Source organism: Balaenoptera musculus, chromosome 7 (assembly GCF_009873245.2).
Source record: "Balaenoptera musculus isolate JJ_BM4_2016_0621 chromosome 7, mBalMus1.pri.v3, whole genome shotgun sequence".
Classification (NCBI taxonomy): domain Eukaryota; kingdom Metazoa; phylum Chordata; class Mammalia; order Artiodactyla; family Balaenopteridae; genus Balaenoptera; species Balaenoptera musculus.
Window position 1 is genome coordinate 1,926,808 of NC_045791.1, and position 20,523 is coordinate 1,947,330.

At 46.1% G+C, this 20,523-nt stretch overlaps 1 protein-coding gene across 1 annotated transcript in view; it reads left to right on the forward strand.

Moving 5' to 3' along the window:
* The first annotated feature begins 1,553 nt into the window (after positions 1 to 1,553).
* The window catches only part of CYFIP1 (cytoplasmic FMR1 interacting protein 1), a 95,504-nt gene continuing 76,534 nt past the window's right edge, over positions 1,554 to 20,523 (forward strand). Inside the window, 1 exon segment of the mRNA XM_036858865.1 lies at positions 1,554 to 1,628. The gene's annotated coding sequence lies outside the window, so the exon portion shown is untranslated.

A 20,523-nucleotide genomic window follows, 5' to 3' on the forward strand; every position in this document is an offset into this window, starting at 1 on the left:
TTTTTGGCTGTGTTGGGTCTTGCTTGCTGCCAATGGGCTTTCTCTAGTTGCCGCGAGTGGGGGCTACTCTTCGTTGCAGTGCGCAAGCTTTTCACTGAGGTGGCTTCTCTTGTTCTCTTGCGGTGGGCTCTAGGCGCGTGGGCTTCAGTAGCTGTGGCTCGAGGGCTCTAGAGCGCAGGCTGAGTATTGTGGCGCACGGGCTTAGTTGCTCCGCAGCATGTGGGATCTTCCCGGCCCAGGGCTCGAAACTGTGTCCCCTGCATTGGCAGGCGGATTCTTAACCACTGCGCCACCAGGGAAGCCCGGATTTTTAAAAATTGCTTATTTTTTATTAATTGCTCTAGGGATTATGATATTTAAAAATTATCACAATATACCTTGAATTTGTATTTCAGCACTTCACCTACAGTATAAAAAAACAGGAAAACAAACAAACAAAAACAAACAAAAACCCAAAAAAACCCAACCCTTCGGAATCTAACTTTGAGACTCAGCCCTGGGCAGAGAGATGCAGTATTTCTTCTGATTGAAAATGTGTGGGCTGGCTGGGAACCAGAAAGTCACTCAAAACCCATGTTTTGTAGGAGTGTGAGGGACCTCCAGGAGCTTCTAGAAAAAGTGGTCTCTGAATATTTAGACAACTGGTAGATTCTGGTTTAGTCAGGATCCATTTGCTGCAACTTTTTGCATCATCTGGGGGACAGCCAGGAGGTAATCAAACTTCTTGTGGTTTTCAGTACCCGCTGCCCATCTTTATTGCTCTCCCTTACAACTCGGCGGGGTGGGGGGGCGGGGGGGAGAGTGTAGTTTAGGGACATTTTTCTCCTAAGCATGTTTGTGACAAGCTCACTCCACTCAGCGATTCCATAAGACGTGTTATTTATTTGGCCTCTCAAGATTGTGTTTTGGGGCTAGTTCGTCAGGACTTCTTGTCAGCCATTCCCACAAGCCAGCGCACGCCTTTGCCCCCGGCTCAGAGGGGAGATGCGATCACTGCAGGGGCCATACTGGGTCATTTTCTCCCAGCTGGCTCGGTTCCGGCGGCGTGTCCCAGTTGCACCCGGCTCCAGCCCGCGGAGCGCAGGTGTGCGCACCTCCTCCCTGGCTGTGGGGCGCCAGGCCAGCCCGCCTGGGTGTCCCCCCAAGTCCCTTCTGCAGCTCATCTCACCCGCCGCCCTGACTCTGTGGAGCCCCGGGACAGGGTGCGCACCCCCCGCTCTTTTTACGGCCCAAACCGGGCAGCTTCCACGGAGAAGCCCCCGCCCCCCCCCCCCCCCCCCGCGGTCCCAGGCAGAGCTGAGGTCGCCGAAGCCGGCAGGTGGCCCTGGAGGCTCTCTTCCCTGGGGAGCATTTTCTGCGGCCGGAGGGGAGCGCGGCCCGGCACAGTGCCGGGCAGCGGGGTCGGAGAAAGGAGCTAGGCGTGGAGGAGCGGCTGGACTGGGCTGGGGAAGGAGCGCGGAGGGAGGAGCGCCGGGAGGAAGGGGCCGAGCCGGGAAAGCCCCCGCCCCGGGAGGAAGGGGAGGAGGCCGGGTGTTTCCTGGCGCATTCCCGACCCGCCTCGGTGACTCATTCGGCCGGGAAACTCCCAGGGCCCGCCCGGGACCCCGGAGCCGCCGCCGCGGACCAAGGTGAGGAACGCTGCCGCCTCCGCCCCACCCCGCCGCCCAGGTGGGATCCGGACCTCGCTCGAAACCCGGCCGGGAGGGAGCTGGAAGGCGGCGGTGCCGGGCCGGGGCCCCGCGAGCGGCCGGGACTTGGACCTCGGCCGCGCGGCCTCCCCGGCTGCGCCGCCTCCCAGGATGGCCCTGGCCACCGCGCTCCGGCCCGGGAGTCGCGGACCCCTGCCCCAGCGCCCCCGGCACGTAGCGAAGCTCCAGTGCGGACGGGGTACATTGGGGTTTTGCAGTTATTGTTGGAAAGCAAGGAGCAGGCGGTTTGCGCTGAGGTCGTGCTTTGTGCCCCTCGCTGAGGGAAGGAGGGAGACTCTGGCCGAGCGAGACCATTTTGCAGATTCTTGGAGAGAGGAGTTTGGGGCTTTGTTAAGGAGCCGGGATTGTTACTTGGGCAGCGCGGTTCTGTACAGCCAGAATAAATTGTGTATTTCAAGCCTGACATGCGTGCTCCTAATTCGCAGCGCTTGGTGGGCGGGAGAAAAGGGCGGAAGAGTAATTTGGCAGTGGGGCTTAAGGAGCGTTTTCTAAGCCGAGAGAGGTGTCCGGACCACGTCCACTCTAGTGTCAGGTCTGAACGGCAGGATAGCGTTGCTTATGAAGCCCCGTGTTGGACGGTCTGCGCCTCTGTGGGAGACCTGGGAGTTTCCCTTTACAGGAGAGGAGGGTGCTGTGCGCCTCGCCGCACAGTGTTTGGCCGAAGCTGGTGAGCCGGGGGTATTTCTTGGCCGTTTTCGACGTGATTCCGTCAATGATCCGTGATTGAATCAGCAGTGATTCCCCTTGCCTAGCTCAGGTTGCTGTTCTTGACAACTCACCAGCGGCTCCAGCGGGTCGGGGCTCGTGCTGGAAGATCTTGCCCGGGCCGCTCGGCTGGGGCGCCGGCCTGTGACGGTGCGCGCCGGTGCCTGCCGTCCCTTCTCCCTGAAGGCCGGCCCTTCGAGGTTTTCCGAGTAAAGCGCTGATCTACGCGCCTGGAGCCCGAAGAAAACAATCAGGGCCACGGCAGGTTTGCGTTTGTGGGAATTCAGTTAGGAAGGTGGTGCCAACGCTGCCTTCGCGCAGCGGCATCATCTCTGTGCCAGAGGCGAACCAGGGAAATGTGGTGGCAGACATTTCCTGTGTTAATACATACATTTGTGTGCTCATAGGTCGCCCAAAGAAAAGTTACTCCCCAAGTGTTTTTGTTTTGTATGTGTGATTACTTAAATTTATTTTTAAGTTGACACATAGTAAGATTCACTTTGTGGGGTACAGTTCAGTGAGTTTTAACAAATGCTTAGTGTAGTGTGACTACCACCACAGTCAAGATACAGAACAGTTTTATCACCCCCCTGAACTCCTTGTTGCTGTCCCTTTGTAGGCAACCCCATTCCCAACTCCTGACCCCTGATCTGTTCTCCATTCCTACAGTTTTGCTTTTTCCAGAATGTCATATGTGGTTTTTGAGTCTGGTTAGTTCACTTAGCATAATGCGTTTGCGATTCATCCAAACTCCAGTTTGTCCCTGGGGTAAAGACATTAAAGTTTAAAACTTGTACCACTAGGATACAACCTGAGCCATTCAAATAACACTTTTAAGTCATGAGAAAAATTACAGAACTTCAGCTTATTAAAAAATTCAAATAGTACTCCACTACATATACTAAAAGTGAAATTCCCTCAGTACTTATATCTTGGTATGTAGCCTTTTCTGTGCATACACATAGGTTTTGTTTGTGTGTGTTCTTTTTGTAACATAATGAGATTATACTGCATGTAGCATTATACTTTTTCACTTAATGATCTTGGATTATTTAAAGATGTTGGAAATCTTAACATGTTGGCACATACAGTATATATACACATGGATAGCCTTCATTCCTTTTAATGGCTGTATATAGTGTAGATGCACCACAATTTATTGAATCAACCACCTGTTAATTGACATTGTTATTTTATGTTTGTCACCCCCATAGTCAATGCTTGTGTGTATATCTTTATGTATATACTCAAGTTTATCGTTCTGGAAGTAAATTAGGGTCTAAATAATAGCTAACATTCCTTGAGTACTTACTTTGCTCCAGCATCGTTCTAAGCCAGGGCTACTTTTCCTGTAAAGGTCCAGATAGTGACTACTTACGGCTTTGCAGGCCGTATGGTCTCTGTCACAGCCTCCCCAGTTCCACTGTTGCAGCACAAGTTGGCACAGACAGTCTGTAATGAATGAGTATGGCTGTGCCCCAGTAGGACTTTGCTTGTAGAAGCAGACCGCGGGCTGTAGTTCGCTAACTCCTGAGTGCTCTACATACTCATTATTCTCATGACCCTCAGAGGTGGGTGCAATTATTACTCCCACTTTATGGATGAGGAAACTGACCAGGAGATGAAGTATGTGTCTAAAGTTACATGCCTGGTAAGTGGCAGAGCCAGACTTTGAATCTAGCCATCTGACTGCACACTCGTAAGTTAAAAATTAGAAAGAAGCTGCCAGTAATGCCTTCTGCAAAATGTTAGACCCTGGGACCTGACCCTCACACACCTATTGAATCACTTACCTGCGATTTTTTGAAGGCACTGTGCTTGCTCAGGTACCACTCCAGGAGCACCTGCCTCCACTCCCCAGGTGGGCCAGTGTTCCCTCAGCCCCTCTCACTGTGTGACAGTCTGTGTCCTGGCTTTTGATCTGTGTTTCACTAGCACCAGTTTATAGAGGAGTCAGCTCAGTCAGTGCCTGGGGCTGCCCACTAGCCAGTGGGAAGAAAGATACACTTTGGCAGGTGAGATCAAGTTGGGTCCTGGCAAATCTACTGCTTTGACTTGTTGGTGTCTGCTATATGTTCACCTGAGCCCCGGTGGGTATGTTGCTTGGACTACCTTCGACCATTTTTCTTCTTTGGTATCGTGGGAAAAGCACCTATTAGGTTGTGATGAAGATCAAATGAGGTAATATATATAGGAAATGTACTGTATAAGGGGCTGTTACTATTCGTGCTATGTTTTCTAAAGCTTTTATATAACTAACCAGTCCTAGCTACTCATTGTTTTTGCAACCAAAATAAGTATAGCATGGGTTAACTACGTCTATGTAATTTAAAAACTTTATTTTAGCCAGGGCAATAAGGTCAGAAAAATAAATAAAAGGCAGATTGGAAAGAGAAAATAAAATTTTGCCTTTTTGCAGATGGTATCTACATAGAAAATCCAAGGAATCTATGAAAAAACTATTAGAACTAGTAAGTGAAGTTTAACAAGGTCACAAAATACAGTCAACACATGTAAGTCAATCTTATTCTATATACGAGCAATGTGCAATTAGAAAGTTAAATTTTAAAAAATACCATTTTCAGCAGCTTCAAAAAATCAAATACTTACATATAAATTTAATAAACCACATGCAGGATCTATATGCTGAAAACTACAAAATGCTGATGAATGAATCAAAGATCATGTAAATAAATGGAGAGGCACATTGTGGTCATGGGTTGGAACACTCAACATAGTAAAGATGTCAGTTCTCTCCATATTGATCTATTGATTTAACACAATTCCAATCAAATACTGCAGCAAAAAAAATTTTAACTTAATTGACGTACAATGTACGTACTATAAAATTTACCTACTTCAAGTGGGCAGTGATTTTTAGTAGATTTACGGAGTTGGGCAGCAGCACCATAACCCAGTTTTGGAACATACGAATCACCCCAGTAAGATCGCGCATGACCTTTCACAGTTAATCCCCATTCGTAGGCCCTGTTCCAGCTAATCACTAATTTGCTTTCTTTTATAGATTTGCCATTTCTGGACGTTTAACATAAATGAAAGTGTACAATTTGTGGTCTTTATGTGTGGCTTCCTTCACGTAGTATAATGTTTTTGGAGTTTATCCCTGTTCTAGTATGTACCAGCATTTCATTCCTTTTTGTTGCATTGTGTTCCATTGTATGGATATATCACATTTTGTTTAACCATTCATTAGATCCATTTTTTGCCTGTTATGAATAACTGCTGCTATGAAGACTCATGTGCAAGTCTTTACGTGGGCATATGTTGTAATGTCTTTTGGATAGAAATCTAGAAGTGTCCTTGCTGGGTCATAAGATATTTTTGTTTATTAGAAGTCTCAGGAGGATGCTTTTATAGATAAAAGACAAACTGACTCTAAAATTTATATGAAGGGGAAAATAAACTGGAATATCTGAAAAAAATGATTAAAAACAAAAATAAATTGGGGAAATCACCTAACCTGATTTTTTTTTACTATAATAAAATATAAATAACCCAAAGTTTACCATTTTAACCATTTTAAGTGTACAGTTTAGTAGCATTAAGTTGTACAGCCATTACCACTATCCATCCCCTAAACTTTGTCTTCATCCCAAACTGAACCTCTGCACTTACTTCTTTATTTTATTGCAGTATAGTTGATGTACAATGTTTCAGGTGTACAGCAAAGTGATTCTGTTTTATATATATACACATATATATATACACATACATACATACACACATCTGTTCTTTTTCAGATTTTTTTCCATTATAAGTTATTATAAGATATTGAATATAGTTCCCTGTGTTATACAGTAGGTCCTTGTTAATCTATTTTATATATAATAGTATCTGTTAATCTCAAATTCCCAATTTATCCCTCCCCCCACTTCCCCTTTGGTAACCATAAGTTTGTTTTCTATGTCTGTGTCTGCACCCACTTAAACACTCACTCCCCATTCCCTTATTCCTCCAGCTCTTGGTAGCAACAGTTCTACTTCCTGTCTATGAACATGACTATTCCAGACACCAATTAAGCATTGCCATGAACATGGTAATTCAATGTTTAATTTCTTTGAGCAGTTGTCATACTGTTCTCCATAGCAGCTTCACTAGCCTTTCTGTGTACCAGCGATGCACAAGGGTTCCAGTTTCTTCACATCCTCACCAACACTTGTTATTTTCTGGGTTTTTTTTTTTTTTTTTTAAAATAATAACCACCCTAATGGGTGTGAAGTAGTATCTCATTCTGGTTTTGATTTGCATTTCCCTAATGCTTAATGGTGTCGATCATCTCTTCATGTACTTATTTGCCACTTGTGTATCTTCTTTAGAGAAATGTCTATTCAAATCTTTTGTCCATTTTTTAATCATGTTGTTTGTTTTTTTTAGTGTTGAGTTGTAGGAATTCTTTATATATTTTGGATAACAATCCCTTATCAGATATATGATTTGCAAATATTTTCTCCCATTCTATGAGTTATCTTTTCATTCTCTTGATAGTGTCCTTGGGTGCACAAAGATGTTTAATTTTCGTGTCCAGTTTATCTACTTTTTCTTTTGTTGCTAGTGCTTTTGGTGTCATATCCAAGAAATCATGGCCAAACCCAGTGTCATGAAGATTTTCTCATATGTTTTCTTCTAAGAGTTTTATAATTTTACCTCTTCTGTTTAGGTTTTTTGTTCATTTGAGTTAATTTGTATATATAGTGTAAGGTGATGGTCCAATTTAATTCTTTTGCATGTGGATATCCAGTTTTCCCAGCACCATTTGTTAAAAAGACTGTCCTTTCTTCAGTGAATGGTCTTGACACCCTTGTTGAAAATCATTTGACCATATACACAAGGGTTTATTTCTGGGCTCTTTATTGTTTCATTGGTCAGTGTGTCAGTCTTTATGCCAGTACCACACTATTTTGATTACTGTAGCTTTATAGTAAGTTTTGAAATCAGTAAATGTGAGACCTCCAGCTTTGTTGTTCTTTTTCCAGATTGTTTTTGCTTTTGCTATTCTGGGTCTTTTGAGATTCCATATTAATCTTAAGGTGGGTTTTTCTATTTTTGCAAAAAATGCTTTTGGAATTTTGAAGGGGATTACATTGAATCAGTAGATGGCTTTGGATTATATTGTAAATTTTTTTTTTTTTTGGCTGCCCCACGTGGCTTGCGGGATCTTAGTTCCCTGACTAGGGATCAAACCCAGGCCACTGGCAGTGAGAGTGCGGCGTCCTAACCACTGGACTGCCAGGGAATTCCCTATATTGTCATCTTAATAATATTAAGTCTTCCAGTTCATGAACATAGAATATCTTTCCATTTATTTGTGTCTTTAATTTCTTTCAGCAGTGTTTTGTGATTTTAAAAAGTATTTATTTTGGCTGCGCCGGGTCTTATTTGCGGCATGCAGATCTTCGTTGCGGCATGCATGCAGGATCTAGTTCCCTGACCAGGGATCGAACCCAGGCCCCCTGCATTGGGAGCACGGAGTCTTAACCACTGGACCACTAGGGAAGTCTATGTTTTGTAATTTTTAGTGTATGAATCATTCACCTCCTTGGTTAAATATATTCTTTTTTTTTGGTTGTGTTGGGTCTTCATTGTGGCGTGTGGGTTTTCTTTCTCTAGTTGCAGCTCACGGGCTCCAAAGACCCTGGGCTCTGTAGTTTGCAGCACGTGGGCTCTTGTCGAGGCCCGCGAGCTCAATAGTTGTGGCGCCCAGGCTTAGCTGCCCCGCGGCATGTGGGATCTTAGTTCCCCGACCAGGGGACCCCTGCTTCGGAAGGCAGATTCGTTACCACTGGACCACCAGGGAAGTTCCTAAATTTATTCTTAAGTTTTTTTTCTTTTTGATGCTATTGTAAATGGAATTGTTTCTTAATATTCTTTTTGAAATGTTCATTGCTAATGTATAGAAATGCAGCTGATTTTTATGTGTTGCTTTTGTATCCTGCAGCTTTGCTTAATTCATTTATTAGCTGTAACAGGTTTTTTCGTAAAATCTTTAGGATTTTCTACATATAGGATCATGTTCTTTGTGGTTTCATGTATTCTGAGGTTGTTTCATTAGGTGAATATGTTAATAGTTGTTACATCTCACTGATGGAGTGATCATTTTGTCATAACGTTTCTAGTAACAATTTTTGTTTTCAAGTCTATTTTGTCTAATATTTATCTAATATTAGTATAGCTACTTCTGGCCACTTTTGGTTTCTCTTTGCATGTTATATCTTTTCCCATCCTTTTCGTTTCATCCCCCCTGTATCTTTGAATTTAAAATTTGTCTCTCACAGCATGTTTTTTTTCTTTAAGTATTTGTTTATTTATTTATTTATGGCTGTGTTGGGTCTTCATTTCTGTGAGAGGGCTTTCTCTAGTTGTGGCAAGTGGGGGCCACTCTTCATCGCGGTGCGCGGGCCTCTCCTGTTGCGGAGCACAGGCTCCAGATGCGTAGGCTCAGTAATCGTGGCTCATGGGCCCAGCTCACAGCATGTTTTTTTAATCCATTCTATCAATGTCTGCCTTTTGATTGTCTACTCCATTTACACTTAATGCAGATAACTTATATGGTAGGATTTACATTTGCCATTTTGTTATTTGTTCTTTTTATATCTGGAAACCCTTTGGCCATAAGTGAGGGGCTTAGGGACAGAGCTTACACTCTGTAGGAGCCAGTAGAGAACCTAGCACCATGAATGGGGCTTAAACATGGCAGCTCTGGCCTGAATTCAGGCTATCTAATAAGATTTCAGAGCACTCCAGGGATAAGATTTGCATTTATATGAACTTTCTGTGTTAAAGGCCTCTCAGACCATGGTCTCAAGGACATAGGGATGTGTTTTTTACCTTTGTGTTGGTTTGAGCCTGGTGTGCACTTGTGCTGTTCAGCAGAAGCTCGTTGAGCATTCATTTACCTGGCTGTGCCCCCATCCAACTTCATCATGACTGCCTCACCTCCACACAAGGCTGTGGGGACAGAAATCACAGGCCTTGAACTGTGGCTTTCACATCTTTTAGTTGTGAGTAAGACAAATGGACGGTGAAAGCTACTGTGACTTTTGAAACAAGCATATTTGTGATTTGTATTTATATCTCAGATACTTCACTCGCCAAGGTTGTCAGGCCCTGTTCTTCACTTGCTCTTGGGGGAATTTTGTTCCACAGGAGAGAAAAACCAATGCCTAGAGAGCCGTGAGTTTCATCTTGGAACCTGATTTGACAGCCAGAATTTTACGTTCAGAGCTAGCATGGCCATTCCTTGTGCCTGTGTTGTCCTGGCCAGGACTGGGGTGGCAGGGGGAGGGTGGGCGATGATTCATCCTTGAAGATACTCACAGAAGAAGGTACACTTTGCTCTGAAGAACCACACCGCCCCAGGTCAGAAGTGGTGATGAGGATTTGCATTATATTTAAATCCCTATCTAAAGCTTGACCTACTCAAGCTGTTCCATTTTAAAGAGTTTTCGTCTTTTTCCACAAATCCTGCTTGGAAGGACCAGTCTCCATAAAACCAATGAGCTTTGAAACCACCTGGACTCTTGATTCATTGGGGTTGTCTGTCCCCAGGGGTCATGGAATAACTAAGTGTGTTAAATCAAGCAGACCTGTGCATGTGCATGATAATTGCACCGATTCTGGAGAGTAAAGTTTTGCTCCTGCCCTGGAGACCACACTGATAATGGTTTTGTACATGCAAGTTGGGTTTCCTCCTTTGCTTTGATTGAGGTGTGTGTGTGTGTGTATTAGTCAGGGTTCTCCAGAGAAACAGAACCAATAGAGTATGTTTATATATAGAGAGAGAGATTTATTTTAAGGAATTGGCTCCCGTGATCGTGGAGGCTGGCAATTCTGAATTCGGAGTAGGCAGGCTGAGACCCAGGAAGAGTTGATGTTGCAGCTTGAGTCCAAAGGCCCTCTGGGGGCAGAATTCAAATCCAAAGAGGACCTCGGTTTTTTCTCTTAAGGTCTTCAACTGTTTGGACGGGGCCCACCCACACTATGGAGGGTTATCGGCTTTACTCAGAGTGTGCCCATTTAAATGTAAATCACACCTAAGAAATACCAGCACAGCAACATCTAGACTAATGTTTGACCAAAAACTGGATAGCATACTCAAGGTGACACATAGAATTAATCATCATAGGGGGTAGTTTTTATTTTTTATTTATTTATTTATTTATTTATTTTTGGCTGTGTTGGGTCTTCGTTTCTGTGCGAGGATTTTCTCTAGTTGCGGCAAGCGGGGGCCACTCTTCATCGCGGTGTGCGGGCCTCTCACTATCGCGGCCTCTCTAGTTGCGGAGCACAGGCTGCAGACACGCAGGCTCAGTAACTGTGGCTCACGGGCCCAGCTGCTCTGCGGCATGTGGGGTCTTCCCAGACCAGGGCTCGAACCCGTGTCCCCTGCATTGGCAGTCAGGCTCTCAACCGCTGCGCCACCAGGGAAGCCCTTTATTTTGTATTTTAATTTGCATTTTAGAGAGTTGCCTCCTCCAACAAAGATTGGCTTTAAGGTAAGGTAAGCCCCATGCAAAGGGTGGAAAGGGATTTGGGGGGGGGGGTGGAATCCCTGCGCTCTGGAACTGCCAGCTGAGCCAGGGAAGAATCAACACTGCCTACCCTCCCTCCACCAGGAAGAGGGAACACATCCTTCCGCATGTCACTGCCAGACCCTGCACACAAGCTCTGAGAGGCTGTGACCCTCTCAGTGGCCGCAGATGGCCCCAGGTACACCAGAGGTGGATAGAGCAGAGTTCGTTCACTCCGGGGAGACTCTGCCAGGACGGCCGAGGTCTGGGGCAGCTGCCACGGAAGATGTGACTTCCTGCCCTGCACTTCTGTGTGACCCTGAGCCGGGTTCTCTGTGTATCACCTGGACTCCAGTGGCACGTTTTGGGCTAACCCCACAGGTTGTGTGGAATCGGTTGTGACTCTGGAAGGGCTCTTGAGAAGCTCCTGGAACTCTCCGTTGTCTTGATTCTGCCTTGAGGTCATGGCAGGAGGGAAAATGTGCTGTATTATAGGGCCTCTGGTGTGTGACTCAGCCTAGGGGCCCTCCCAGACTGGGGCAGAGGCAGCCTGGGTGCTGCGGCGCTGTGGGCCTCGGCTCGTCGTGCGTGCCCTTCCTGCGGACTCCGAGCGTGAAAGGCTCGAGTTCCTTCCGAGTTCTCCCTTTTCCCGAAGGTCGGGTGCATTTCGGCAGAGTTAGCCCCCGTTGTGTTTTGCGCGGGCGTGTTTAGGGAACTCTGCGCCTCAGGAGCTTGTGATTGGCTTTACAGCGACTGGGGCGTGCACGCCGCTGGACAGCCCCCCTGGCTCCCCCCGAGGGCCCAGCTTCCGCCCGCTGGGGACACGCGCGTCACCGTCCGTCCCAGGTCCCCTAGCCGCGGTCGGGCCAGGCCAGGCCGCCTTCACACTCCTGCACGGCTCTCCGGGACTTACAGCCGACCGGTTCCCTGCTTTTTCCCAGCCTTCTGCCCCTTCTGCCCCTTCAGCCGGCAGCTCCCAGGAAGGGGTGGGGGAGGGCAGCGCCCACGGACGCACCACGGCCCCGGCGGCAGCCCGAGCTGATGCTCCCGAGCGCCTCAGGTTGCTTGAAGAAGTTTAAGTAAATTATGTTCACTCATCAGTATGTCTCCTTTCGTCTTTTATCTGCTTCTTTATTAGCTTCCCCCGCCCTCCCGCGCGCGCGCGCACACACACACACACACACACACACACACACAAGGGCAGAGGTGATTTTGGGAATCGCAGCATTTCAGGGCCCAGCCATTGCCGACTGCTCACTCCATCCCTAAAAGGTCTCCGTGCGTGTGCCCCGGTGGGTGTGTCTGTCCACACGCGCTGGATAAGGCATGAGGTGCGCACAGTCCGTAATAGCTAGAGAGCTTGCAAAGACGTGGGAGGCAGGTTGGTCTGTATGTTTGCTAGGGCTCCTGCATCAAGGTACCACAGACTGAGGGGCTTAAACAATGGGTATATATTTCCTTGCGGTTCTGGAGGCTGGAAGTCCAAGACCAAGGTGTCAGCAGCGTTGGTTCTTTCTGAGGCCTCTGTCCCTGGCATGTAGATGGCCACCTTCCCACTGTGTCTTCACATGGTCTTCCTTCTGTGCCTGTGTGTGTCCTGATCTCCCCTTCTTGTAAAGGGCACCAGTCACATTGGATTAGGACCCACCCTATAAGCTCATTTTACTAATTACCTCTGTACATCTCCAAATATAGTCAGTCTGAGGTACTAAGAGTTCGGACCCGGAAGGGGGACACAATTCAGCCCCTAGCAGTTCATTTAGTTGCAGTGATGAGGTGCCTGTGAGCCACTGGTTCTTGCTGCTCCTTGAGGACCTGGCAAGGAGGCGGGAGAAGATGTGTAGCTATCAGGGAGGCTTAGTTCCTTGTCCTCGCGAGGCAGAAATACAGACACTCCAGCGTTTTCTTCTATCGCTTCAAAGGATTATATGGTCCACGCTGTGTCGGAGACTACTGCCCTAAAACATTTTCTCAAAATGTGGGCCAGAGACTCCAACCTCAGAATCAAGAGGTGCGTGTGGGCCGGGCATTAAACATGCAGGTGCCCCCGGCACTCAGCTCCACCAGGTCGGGACAAGGTGTGAGAGTGAACATTTGCGCCAGGTATCTCTGGTGATTGTTTTAGTTACAGCCAGCTCATACCCCAGCTCCCGGGGGTGCTGGGCAGGAGGAGCCCACTTTCAGGATTTTATGGTACTCTAAATAAAGTACAGGCAGACATCATTTAATTGCTCTTTGCTTTAGTGCATTTCCCAGATAGTGCGTTTTTTACAAACTGAAAGTTTGTGGTGACCCTACATCAAGCAAGTCTGTTGGTGCCATTTTTCCTTCAGCATTTGCTAACTTCATGTCTTTGTGTCACATTTTGGTAATTCTTGCAATATTTTAAACTTTTAAATTATTTTTATATTTGTTATGGTGATCTATAGTCAGTGATCTTTGATGTTACTATGACTTGCTGCAGGCTCAGATGATGGTTAGCATTTTTTAGCAATAACATTTTTTAGTTAAGGTATGTACATTGTTTTTGTCTTTTGAAGAGATAACCATTATTTAGTCTCTCGATGCCAAGTAATTCTGAGCCGCTTTTACATTACCACAATGGCATGCTTTTCAAAACACATTTCTAGCACCCTTATTATTTTCCCTCCAGTATTGTCATCAAATACTCCTGGTTGACATTCCAATGGGACTCTTGGCCTGTCGTCTCTGCTATCACAGGGGAACCCCACACATTATTTCCAACTCAAAAGCAATACTAAAATACAGTGAATTTCCAGTCTTGATAAATACCACTGTCAAAAATACAGTCTCGAATTTCTTGTGCACAATGTTAAACAAAAATATTCTACTATTTACTTAAAAGCATGGCAGAGTTTGAATGGTGGCAAAAGGGATATGGGACATTTGGGGCAGCAGCAGCATGAATCAATCACATAGTAGAGAATGATAATAAAAACACTAGCTAGTAGTTATTAAGCACTTTTGTGTATTAGCCACTATTATTTAGACCAAGTCTGTATATTGTTTTTTAAGAAATAATGCTATTGCACACTTAATAGACTACAGTATAGTGTAAACATAACTTTATATGGTCTGGGAAACCAAAAACCTTTATTTGCTTTATTGTGATGGTCTGTAACTGAACCCGCAGTATCGCTGAGGTATGCGTGTACTCACCCTATCAGCTTTGTAGTAGCCTGAAAATGTTTGTTTGCAAAAACTCTTACCTCTTGACGACTTTTTAATTACCACAGGGAAAAAAAAAAAAGATGTAGACAATTAGAACTATTCAGGGGGCTTCCCTGGTGGTGCAGTGGTTGAGAATCCGCCTGCCAATGCAGGGGACACGGGTTCGAGCCCTGGTCTGGGAAGATCCCACATGCCACGGAGCAACTAAGCCCGTGCGCCACAACTACTGAGCCTGTGCTCTAGAGCCCGTGAGCCACAACTACTGAGCCCATGTGCCACAACTACGGAAGCCCGCGTGCCTAGAGCCCATGCTCCACAACGAGAGAAGCCACCACAATGAGAAGCCCACGCACTGCAATGAAGAGTAGCCCCCGCTCTCCGCAACTAGGCACAGCAACGAACACCCAACACAGCCAAAAATAAATAAATAAAATAAATAAATTTATTTTTAAAAAAAGAACTATTCAGGAAGGAACTTTAAATAGGTGGCCTTAGGGCCCGGTGGCTGCAGGCAGAGCTACTAGCTGCTGCCTCACCTCCAATCACTGACAAGGCAGTGATTACACATTCTAGCTCCGCCTGAAACCTGAAATCTCATATATATGTATATTAAACTGTTCGTTGTGGGCAATTCCTTAATGTACAGAGGCACGGAAAATATTGAATAGTATATGAACCCTCAACAGTGGTCTGGGCTCACCTGTAACCCCTGCCCACACTGTGCTGTTGTGAAGCAAGTCCCAGGAGCACTGTCTCATCTGAGTCATAAACATTTCATTCAGTACATGTCTCCAAGAGAGAGGAGTTCTACTTAAAAACATAAATGCTCTTGGAGTTTTGCTGCTTTTTTCTGGGCCAGAGGTGGAAATGGTTTTGCATTTTTTAAGACCTCTCGCTATTTTGTATAAGCTGGTTTCTTCAGATCCTAAAAATCGGGGAAGTGTAAAATTATTAAGTAATTGAAGCTAAACATTTGGAGTGTATATATATTTTAAACAAAGCCCACCATTCTGCAGTGGTCTGAAGCATTTGATTATAGCACGAAAATGATCGCTGCTGAGGGCTGACTTGCCTGAGGATGTGTGGTCCCTGGCCCAGATCTCCGACAGGTCTGTCAGAAGCGTTCTTTAGGAGTGCAGCACTCTGGGCAGACAACAGGGATTCCCAAGGCAGTTGCTCTGATCGGAAAGATGCGTTTCACTCTCAGGTGGACGCAGGTGTGTAACCTGCTCTGCGTCACAGCAGAGAGGAGCCACCGAAACACCTGCAGTCACAGACACAGATCTGTTTTCAACATTTTTCATTCCCTTTCCCTTATGTTCACAAAAAGTTTTCAGAGAGATATTCCATTTTTCACTCTTTTAAAATAATTTCAACCTTACAAAAATTGCAAAAATAAAAATAATACAAAGAACACATGACAAAACTCTGTTACATCAATTTGAGGCCCTTTATCCCCCAGTGCCTGTGTGTATTTCCTAAGGATAAGGATATTCTCTTACATACCCACAGAACAATTACCAACTCTGGCCCTTTATAGAAAATGTTTGCTAATACCTGTCCTAGAGAATCCATTGCACATATTAATGTGCAAGAATTTTCCTCACAGTTTACAATAACAAACACCATGTTATAGGGAGCTTCAGGAGACAGCACACAGACTGGTTCATTCGCTCAGTGGAATAGTATACATCTGTCAAAACAGCACTTCAGAGCAGCATGTGACAGTGTGTGGATGCTCTTAGTAATAGCAGTGAAAAAAGTAAGTCAGACAATTACGTATATTGATAGCATAATATCCCTTTTATAAAGACTGAATTTTAAAAGTGCCTTTTTGAAAATATGTATAGATGAGGTGCAACTTGTACAAAAGAAGGCAGGGTATTGATGCCCAGGTGGGATTTGCTGTATATCACAGGCAGAACCCTAGCTTTTGTTGTGGATGGTGGTTCACCTGTCTTTATGACATCATTTTAACATAACAAGGTGAGAACGGGCCAGGGTCTAGGAACTATTATGCACCTGAGGTCCAACAAAAAAATTCCTAACATCAATCAGTTACTGAACTTTTTATGGATCTCAATATTACTTTCAAGTTAATTCTTTGAGATTACCTGCTGCCTCAGAACTGTTTCTCAGATGGGCAATTGTTTGACTTCTGACAGAGGGTCAGCAGTTTGCTCACACGGGGGCTGTGCGTTAGAAACTGCTCCCTTCCCTGGTTGGGGCTGGCACAGTTCTTCCTACTTGGTACATTTATAAGTGAAAGAGGGAATTCCAAAGGCAAAAGGCTGAAAAGTTGATATGGTAAAAATTTTAAACTGAGGTTTCAAAGAAAAAAGTAAGTGACATAAGAAGGCAAGTTGTGTGACCTGGGAAAATTTTTTGTAGCAACTTTCACACAGTTTTAATGTCTTTAATAAAGAGGTATAGTTGAGTACTTGACATTGATGAGGAAAATACCGAGATTTCAAAGGACAAAATAACAAGAAAACAAACCAAGCTGGCAAGTCACAAAAGAAAAAAAAAAATGGGTCACTGTATAAAAATTTGTTCAACTTTAATAGGAATAAAAGTAATGCAAATTAAAAGAACATTTAGATGCAGTTCCACTTATTAAATTGTAAAAATGCAAATGATCCCTGGATGCTGTGATGAGGTGCCGTGCTGGTGTCTGTGGGACCCTGTGGGAGGGCACCTCACCTGAATCCACCTGTCGCTTTTTAAAAATTAAGAAATAATGGACATACATTATATTAGTTTCAGGTATAATGATTTGATATATGGAATATTGTGAAACGATCACCACAGCATGTCTAGTTAACATCCATCACCTTACATAGTCACAAAAAATTTTTTCTCTTGTGATGAGAACTTTTAAGATCTGTTTTCTTGGCGACCTTCAAATATGCAATACAGTATTATTAACTATAGTCACCATGCTGTACATTACATCCCCATGACTTATTTATAACTGGGAGTTTGTACCTTTTGACCACCTTCACCCAGTTCTTCCACTCCCTGCCTCTCACACCACCAAGCTATTCTCTGTATCTATGAGTTTTGTTTCCTTCCTTCCTCCCTCCCTCCCTCCCTTCCTTCCTTCCTTCCTTCCTCCCCCTTTCCTTCCTTCCTTCCTTCCTTCCTTCCCTCCCTCCCTCCCTCCCTCCCTCCCTTCCTTCCTCCCTCCCTCCCTTCCTGCCTTCCTTCCTTCCTCCCTTCCTCCTCCCTCCCTTCCTCCTCCCCTCCTTCCTCCCTTCCTCCCTCCCTCCCTTCCTCCCTCCCTTCCTCCCTTCCTGCCTTCCTTCCTTCCTTTCTTTTTAAGATTCCACATACAAGTGAGATCATACAGTATTTGTCTTGCTCTGCCTAACTTATTTCACTTAGCATAACACATGTCTTGGCTACTGTAAATAATACTACAGTGAACATGGGGTACAGATATCTTTTTGAATTAGTGATTTTGTTGCTTTTGGATAAATGGCCAGAAGTGGGATTGATGGATCATCTCCTGCAGCTGTGAAGACATTCATGAGATTTAAGAATCCCCTCCTGGGATGTGCTGCCGAGGAAGTCATCTGGAAACACCATCGTCCCTCGCTATCCGCCAGGGGTTGGTTCCAGGAGCTCCCGTGGATACCAAAATCCACGGGTGCTCAAGTCACTTATATAAGATGGAAGTTGTACCATGAATACAGACAGTCCACCGTATCCCCAGGTTTTGCATCTGCGGATACAGAGGACCGATTACACTGGACGTTTCTGCCCAGATATGGTCATCTTAGGCTTTTCTCTAGAAGGTAAAAATTTGTTAAAGGGCTCACACGAAGGGAAGGCTTAGAAGGACTGCTGGGTCGGAGCTCTTGGTGAGCATTTACGAGGCTGTGTAAGCAAGGACGAGGCCGCCTTCCAGTATGGAGTGGTGCTGGCGATGGAGCCTGGGCAGGCAGCGTCTGGGTCTGTGTGCGGGGGGCCAGGCCTTCCCTGCGGTGAGCTGGGGAGGTGTCCGCCCCTGGCAGGCCTGTGTGCAGGCTCAGTCTCCCTCTTTCTGGGGCAGGAAGCGGCCCCGGTGTCACGGTGGATGGGGAGCCCCCAGCCTAGTCCATGGTGTGACCACCCCCCCAGTGCCAGAGACCGCCGAGCTTGCCTCCATCCTGGAAAGAACACGCTGATCTGCTACTGTCATCTCCCCTCGTGTCTTAAACATGCACTGGATTCTGTGTGAAAGATGAAGGCCACCGCAGTCACTAGTAGACCAGAGGGATCCCAGACCGTGGGGGAAAACAACACCCCACCCCCGCCCCCCAGGAGAACCCACCCCGTCCCAACCTCCATCCCACAGCAGTGCGTCTGGCTCCGTGGGGCTCACCTGTGTGCTTGGTGCATGGCTGCGGCAGCTGTGGAGCATTTCCGTCCCCCAGGGACCCGCTGGGGGTGGCGGGAGTGGCAGGGCGCAGCGCAGAGGTGTCAGGCTGGGCCCGTGTGGGCGCTGCACACTGCGAGGGATTGAGACTTTGCTCTGGAATCCTAGGTCCATTTCCGTCTTTTGTTGATTGATTTATATTTGCATCAGGTTCATTTTTCATACAAATCTCAGGAGGCATCCCAGTTCGTAAAATAAACACAGGGCTACTCTGCTTTGCCATCGTGGGGCACCTCGGAGTTCCAGGGAACACGGTTTGAGAACCACAGCTGTAAGCATATAAGCAGGAGAGCAACAGGATTAGAGTCCTAGTTTAAAAGGAATGAAAAAGGAGCATGGCAGGCTTGAGGGCGGCATAGGAGCTCTGGGTTGGGAAGAGGCCGGGCAGGCCACCCGGGGAGGAGGCATTCAGTAGGCAGAGACACCGCTGTGTCTTGGGAAGACCCTGTCCCAGGTCTGCAGACTGAGGCTGAGGGGGCGGGAGAGCAGTGTCAGGAGGGAGGGGCTGACAGACTCAAGATGCCTCTGCGGGCTCTGTCTCAGACTTCACCTACTGTCATGATTTTCAAGCAAACTTGATTTTTGTTTTTCTGTTGATGCAGCAATTGATTTGAGGTAATTGCAGAAGAGACCAGTGCTGCTTTCGAGAGTGGAATTTAAAATTTTTGTGCAGTTGCATTTCTTCAGTAGTAAAGCTGGGCAGAAGATGTTGTTTGTTTTTTAATTTTGAAGTTTTTGCCTAGAGATCATAGCAGCCCCATTCTCTCTCCCCACCCCACTTAATCTGGGGAAAGAGGCTGGAGTTGGAAAAACATGTTGTTTTAAAATGCAGGAGAGAAAGGCACAGTTAAATAAAGTATGCTTCTCTTCCTCAGATGATTTATTTCACATGTGAACAGATTGCACAAAAAATTGGATGTTTGTACTTTTCTGGGAAGTACTGTTATTTGTATATATAGAAGAGGAAGAAAATCAATGTGCGTCTTGTGCATGTTAGCAGAAACATTTCGTAGTTTGCTGTGGTTTGGTTATGCTGTGGGGTTTGACAAGTGAAATACTGTCAAGTTGTAAAGTAAAAAAATATTACAAGTTTGGAGATGCTGGGGAGACCCTCTTTCCAGAAAAAACACCCTCGTGGCTCAGGTCACGTGGGCTTGAAGGGTGGCACTGACACACAGGCAGTGCTCTCACTGTGGTGCCACAGTCAGGACGTCTGGAGGGGCTTCTGAACCATGAGTTCTGCATTTTCCCTCCTGTGGTTTTGCCATGTTTTGCAACCTTGGTGTCGAGCTGCCTTGGCAGTTCTATTTTAAAGCCTACCGGGCCTGTGCAGAATGCCTGCTTGCTGGCTCTTGGCTGGGATGCACCCTCACTTAGCTTTGCGTCTGACCCCGGGCCCCGTCTGTGCTGGACGCCATCCCTACCTGCGTATGGCGCTCACACAGCCTCCTGCCCGCCCTGCCCTGTCTGTCTGGCCCAGCATGCCCCCTGGTCTCCAGTTCCTGGCCCATGGGTTGGTGTCCCCCCGCTGCAGCCCTTTCTCGGGGCATCGAGTTGCCAGCTCCCGCTGCCTGACCCTCCAGGGCCTCAGGGTCAATTTTTAGTCCCATTTATGAGCTGGGTCCACATCCTACCCCCGCCCCGAGTCTGGTTCCCAGCCCCCCGAAGCCTACTGTTTATTAATAGGCACATACCTAGTGTAACAGTTTTAATTTCATTTCTGTTTTCATGGACAGTAAATTAAGACCTTGCCTTGACGAAAGTTATAGATTCTCTGAAACTATGTGCCAAGTTCTTTTATGGGTGTGTAAGACCAGTTGGATTTAAATGCTTGATTTGTGGAAGATTTAAATTCAACTGCTTTTGGGAAGAGAAGTAACCAGAAACCGAGTTTGCTTGCTTAACTGCTTATGTTTTGAGCTGTTTCTCGTAGTGTTTTTAACCCAGCCTTCTAAATGGTCGCCTT